At 35.1% G+C, this 6812-nt stretch overlaps 1 protein-coding gene across 1 annotated transcript in view; it reads right to left on the bottom strand.

The window, feature by feature from the left end:
- Positions 1-6812, bottom strand: part of cfap91 (cilia and flagella associated protein 91) — a 35556-nt gene that overhangs the window by 519 nt on the left and 28225 nt on the right. The window lies entirely within an intron of this gene.

Raw genomic sequence — 6812 nt, 5'->3', positions numbered from 1 at the left:
ATATATTCTATTTACACTAAGTGTAAAAGAGACATTTTCTTTGTGATATGCTATTTACACTAGGTGAAAACAGCGATAGATTCTATTTGTAAATAATAATTAGATGCTATCTGTACTTTATATTGATACTATTGTACCACAGTATTTTTGTACATTACAGGATGCAATAATGTCATAGAGTGTCAATGATTATATTTATTAAATTAATGCTGCATTATTGGGAGGATAACTCCCAATACCTTCCCCTAACCCTACCCAATAAACACTTTTAATATTATTAAACACTCATTCGCAGTTTATTTCCACTTTTAGAACATTATTTCCATTTGTATTGAAATAGGCGGATTCGAACATGCGTTGATCGCGTTAAAAGCCAGGTCTGTGAGTCTTACTCACTACTGCGCCACTAAAGACATTGAATTCTTTGTGTCTTTTTTAAAAGTTAAGTGGACCAGCCAGACATTGGTTGGCATAGCTAGTGTAAATAGCTTTGGCCAACATGGGATGCTATTTGCAATTAGTGTAAATAGACACTGTGTAAAATTAATTTTGTTTCTAAGCTAAACAGTTATGTTATGGGCAAAAACATAAAGGAGTTAATGCTTTTGCATTCTCTCGCAAGTGTTTTGCTTTCCCCTGAGAAACATGTGCATATGCGTTCCTCTGAGAAAGTTAAATACAATAAACACAAAAATAATGAAATATATTTTCCTAGTTTAGGGTTAGTTCACTGTGTTTCCGTCAGAACGCCGGCTCAGTATTGGCCAAAGCTACACATGTGAGCAGCACAACGCATGTGTGTGATGCTGACGCAAGAGCTGGCCAATACTGAACCGGCGTTCTGACGTAGAACCCGGAAGCACTGCACTGTGTTTACTATGTCAACAGCGTAAGAGAATGACAGGGGAGAGAAGAAAATGTTGAACAAAGTCTGTATTTTTGTTTTGTTTTTGTGCACAAAAAATATTCTCATCACTTCATAACATTAAGGTTCAACTGTAGTCACATCGACTGTTTTAACAATGTCTTTACTATCTTTGATGTTGCTGCCTATGTGTGGTTCAGAAACCCTCGGATTTCACTAAAAAGTATCTTAAATTGTGTTCCGAAGACGAACAGGTCTTACGGGTTTGAAACGACATAAGGGTGAGTAATTAATGACAGAAATTTCATTTTTGGGTGGACTAACCCTTTAAGGGGCTTTATACACCATCCCACCATGTTTGGGGAAAATTACAGCTTCTGATGCACAGATATTGTAATGGCAAAAAAAGAACAAGAAATGAAAACTAGGGTTAAATATAACAGGCATGAAGTTTTGCAACAAATTCATCTGGTAAAAGCAGTCAAATTAGACAGATGCCAACATGGACAGGTTGTGTAACATGCCCTCATCCTTAAACCATGATCAAAGGTTAAAGAAAATATGAAAATATAACAAAATTATATGTGGGTTCACTTGCAACAAAGACATTGGTGTTTTTGCCAAGTTGTGTTATTTTATGCGTTTTTGTGTGTTTGAAGAATAACTGGTTGTAGAAATTAATGTAGTATTTTAATGATTTTAAATTGTTTATAAATATTTAATAATTAGTATTACTACACTTGATCATATATTCAAATGATTAAACTAAATTAACTTCAGTTTGTGATTTTAGGGACATTTTTTGTTTACTTTTGTATGATAAACCATTTTTGTACTGTGTTTGGTTGTTTGATTTCCAGTTGGTTCTAAAGCAAAGAAATGCCACTATTAAATCATATGTTATCTAGTAATAAAATCTAGGAAAATGTGTGCAATGTGGTTTCAAGTAGAAGTCAGGCTCACAATAGAGTGGGTGGGTGTTATGACAGTTTACTAGTTTTTAAATACTTTTTTTTTTGTTTTGTTTTTTGATGATGATGATGATGCTTGTGTTTCCAGTTAAATTCAGAAATGTCACAAAAAGACAAAATAGCATTAAAAGTCTAATGTATTGACTCATATCCAACAAAAGCCAAGATCTTAGTGGGAGACTCTAATAGCTGCCACTTGTTTGGTGTTGCATTTTAACAACACCATTGAACAAATTATTTCTTTCACAAATAAGTAAGAACACTTAACTTAAAGGTGCCCTCGAATCAAAAATTGAATTTTCCTTAGCATAGTTGAATAACAAGAGTTCAGTACATGGAAAAGACATGCACTGAGTTTCAAACCCCATTGTTTCCTCCTTCTTATATAAACCTCATTTGTTTAAAATACATCCGGAGAACAGGCGAATCTCAACATAACACCGACTGTTACGTAACAGTCGGGGACTCCGCCCCCAATATTTGCATATGCTCATGATCCAGGCCAGGCGGAACCGCCCAGCGGAATCATCGGAAGTTCTGCAAGCAGAGTGAAGAAACAAGCCAAGCGAGGATAACAGTGAAAATGGCAGATCATGGAAATAAATGTTATGTTCCAGGCTGTGAAGGGGATGTGAAAACTTTTCATAGTCTTCCTCCAGAAAAAAACTGTCAAAAGGCATGGCTGATGTTTATCTATAACCGGATACCGGAACAATTTAACTCAAAGTTGTTAGTTTGCTCTGCCCATTTCACCACGGACAGCTTTTCTAACCTGGGACAATATCAAGCAGGCTTCGCTCAGCGTTTGACACTGAAGAAAGGGGTAATTCCAACTATATTCCCGCAAGCAGTAAGTAGTGCTTTTATCCACATCTTGGCTGTAGAAACTATTTCTGATTAAATGTAAAGTTTCTTAGTGAGCTAACAACATTAACGACCATGTACCCAGTGTTGTCTAGATCTAATGCAAGATGCTAGTACAGTAACAAATAGCAAAGTTTACGTAACTACTATTAACGGTGAGGTTAAAATTTATTACTGTCTTTGTTATATAAATCTATAACATAACCGTAGATACATATGCCAATTCTCTTTTGTCGGATATAATTATAATTTGACCTATATTTAACCAACAACACATTACACCGAAGCTAACTATGTTAGTTTATTTGCTTACAGATAGCTACAGATACTCGATCCTTCTAGCTAACTTTCTACACCGTTCAAACTGAAACGATAGTCATTTGACAAGACATTTAGTCACTTTTTTCAAATATTTTTATTTTTGAGAACTTGTATGACTTGTATGCGTACACCTGTGGAAAAAGATATTTATAGACGATGTAAGTTTTTGTTACTAATAGCTAAATCGTAATCACACTACGGCAGCTGAGTAGTAAACATGACACTGCTTTTTTGGAATGTCTTCTATGCTTTACTTTGGTTGGCTAAATAAATCAAATTTAAAATCATATCGGTAATGTCAATATATTAGAAACAAATTTTCGTTCGTTGTTTAGAGTTGTTATTGCAAAGTGAAGAAGCTATCATTGTAAAACCATACAGCGACACATTCTTACAATTATTTTTTTTTACAATGCTAAAAACAAAGTTGCAAATACTGACGTTATGAGTTATAGTGTAAAGTTAACGCTATATGCTAGTTCCATTGACGTAACAGTTACGTTTTGCAGGTGCATACTGAAAATAAAGACTAACTTACCACTCAGAAACGTCTATGGCCAATCGCAACAAAATTGGTTGTTCCTCTACATCTGCATCTTCGTCAGAAACAGGCTCAAACATATAAGGTTGAATACCAAAACTCTCCATCGTTCACGCCGTACAGTACAGATTTGTTCGCTATCAGTGTGAGCTACTGGAAGGAGCCGAACAGTGAAACAGCCAATCAGAGCGGAGCACCATATTACTATTCATGAGCCTTCCAAATAAGGCAAAAACAGACCTTTTCATTCTAGGGGCTATTTGTGGGGTTATAAATGGAGCTGTAAAACCATATCTGGACAATTTTCAGCCATAAAAAAGCCACATACCCTCTATGTAGATATCAGGGAACAATTTAAAATGTTTTTTCAAATCACTCAAGGGCACCTTTAAGAACACTTTCATGTTCCTTTCTGATCATTTATGTTTTTTTTTGTCATTTATAGAGGCTGACGGTCATAGTCACAACCCACTTTTACTGTATGGAAAGCATTGTATAACATTCTTCTGCTTTTCATATGGGATTGTAGGGCATGGTAGTTAGTAAATGAATGAGAGGAAGTACATTTTTGGTCAGATATCTCTTCATGCAAACAAATATTCATTTAAATGTTGTTGTATGTAGGAAACAGAATGATTTCTTCTGTTTACAGAACAAGCGGGAACCCAGTGTGCCTGTTGCTTTCTCTATTTCTGTTTTATTACGTGATAGAAAGCCTAAGGCCTTCTCAAACCGTTTGGCAAACCCAGTTAATCTGCTGCCTATTACACGTCAAGATAAGATTACTGGGGAGACAGAAAATAAGACTGTTAAGTTAGCACATTTAAACATCCATTCACTTAAAAATAAATCACTTCTAGTCAACGACTTAATAACCACAAACAACCTAGATTTTATGCTTCTAAATGAAACATGGCTTGAAGAAAGTTGCAGTTCAACAATCCTGAATGAAACAGCCTCTCCTAACTTTACTTTTATGAGTGTCTGCAGAGCTGTTAGGAGAGGTGGAGGTGTTGCTGCTCTATTTAAAGATGTCTATCAATGCAAGCAAGTGTCATTTGGTGATTACTTGTCGTTATTTACAGGCCTCCAAAATACTCTCCATGACTTTACAGAACTGTTATCAGCAATTTCCTCAGAGTTTGACTGTTTTGCTATTACTGGGATTTTAACATCCACATAGAAAATGCAGAATCCAGTATGGCAAAATAAATCCGAACAGTTTTGAATACTTTTGATCTGACTCAGCATGTACATGGACCTACACACAATCATGGACACACTCTAGATTTAATTATTAATAAGGGTCTAAACATTTCATCCATTGTCATTAAGGATGTAGCACTATCTGATCATTTCTGTATTTTCTTTGATATATTGATCTCTCCGAATGTTGAAGCTAGATCTATCTCGGTCAAAAAGCGATGCTTAAATGAGAATACTAGTATACTGTTTATGAAAGCTATATCTTTAACACCAAGCATATCTGCAGACTCTGTTGATTTTCTCTTTGATTCTTTCAATTCAAAAGTACAGAATGTTATTGATAACATTGCTCCTGTGAAAGTCAGGAATAAGAGTGGCAGACAAAAAGCGCCGTGGAGAAACTCAACAGCAGAATAATATGCAGAATATGAAAAGACAATGCAGAAAAGCTGAGTGCATGTGGCGAAGGACAAAACTTGAAATCCATTATAACATCTATAAAGATATCCTTCATGCTTTCAATGTGGAACTAGGCAAAGCTAGACAGAACTTCTTCTCAAATATTATAAACAGAAACCGCACTCTTTTTGCTACTGTAGAGAGACTAACACATATGTATTGCATTTATGAAGAAAAGGTGCAGTACCCAGCTTTATCGCTATTGCCTCAATGGTGTACAGTGTCTTTAGGTGGATTAGGACTGTTTGTGATTTGGTCTTTGTGACTTAGGAGTCCTCTTGACTACTCCTAATGTTTCACAGGTTTAGGAGCTAGTTTTAGCGCTAAAATACTTTGTGAAATACTCTTAGAGCAAAAATTTAAGAGTCCTAAATTTAGGACTGACATGCCCATTATTTTTAAGAGTTTCTCCTAAATCTGTAAGTTAGGAGCTACTTTTAGCCTTAAGATGTTTTGTGAATACGGCCCCAGTATGGAATTACATTTGTTCCAAAAATAATGAACGCAACTTTTCAAAAAAACTAATAAAAATATAAATTGAAACTGAATAAAATGTCTTTGAAACTTAAAAAAATAAATCGCAGGCAAAATGTTTGACTTTGTTTTTAGTACACTGCATGTTTTACTAACGGTTTCTTTTCTTTATTTCACTGATCTTTACTTACAAAAGCATTTCCAGAGTTTTCATTTATGCTTCTGAAGTTTTCGTTTACGATCCCAGAGTTTTCATTCGTCTTTCTGGCACAAATCTCTCGTGGGGGCGGGGCCATCAGTGGTGTGTTCTCATTGGCTACTGAGTTTTTGATTGACAGCGTCTACTTGACCTGGAAGTGAAGATGTCAGCGTTGTGTTTACAATTACATGTGTGGAGGTGATCGTCTGTAAGCGGCTTCTTATTTCATTTTAGTGATGTAAAGATAAGCGTTTTTATTATTTTATCTGGGACTGCTGCTACTATGGTGAGATGATTTCTTAGGCCTAGCACAGACGAATGATATAATCATCATTATCATCAATCATCGTCGTTATCTGGATACTCGCGGTAAGTCAGTATTTTTTACGTTTACAAAATCAATATAAGTAACATTACTTGCTTTAGAGCTCATTTAGAGCCCACTTTATACAGCAGTGTTGTCTTGATTTAACCCAATCATTACAGGATCTAAGTTATGTACTGTACATACAGCCTTGGATTAGATCATATTTAAAGGGGAAAAGGTAGTCTTTAATAATAATACATATAAAGTACTATGCAAAAGTCTTAGGACACCATTAGATGTTGTTTCAGCAATGGTATAGTGACCATATCATTTTTTTTCAGTCTTCTTATTAGAATATGACCAGTAAATACTTTAAATTTGTAAGCATTATTAAAAAACAGAAAAAAAAAAAAAAAAAAGACTTCTACAGGCTGAAGTGGCAAGTATTTAGTGACCTCTCCTTACACTTGAGTAATAGTAAGAACCTGGCTCTCTCAAACCTAAATGGAATGGAAAATGACTGGAAGGCCAAGAAAACTTTCAAAATCTGATCAGAAGTTTCTCTTTTGAAAAGGTCTAGGAGGTCACGTTAAATACTGATTTTT

This window comes from Megalobrama amblycephala, linkage group LG6 (assembly GCF_018812025.1).
Source record: "Megalobrama amblycephala isolate DHTTF-2021 linkage group LG6, ASM1881202v1, whole genome shotgun sequence".
In the NCBI taxonomy this organism is placed as follows: domain Eukaryota; kingdom Metazoa; phylum Chordata; class Actinopteri; order Cypriniformes; family Xenocyprididae; genus Megalobrama; species Megalobrama amblycephala.
This window is presented reverse-complemented; position numbering and strand designations above follow the sequence as displayed.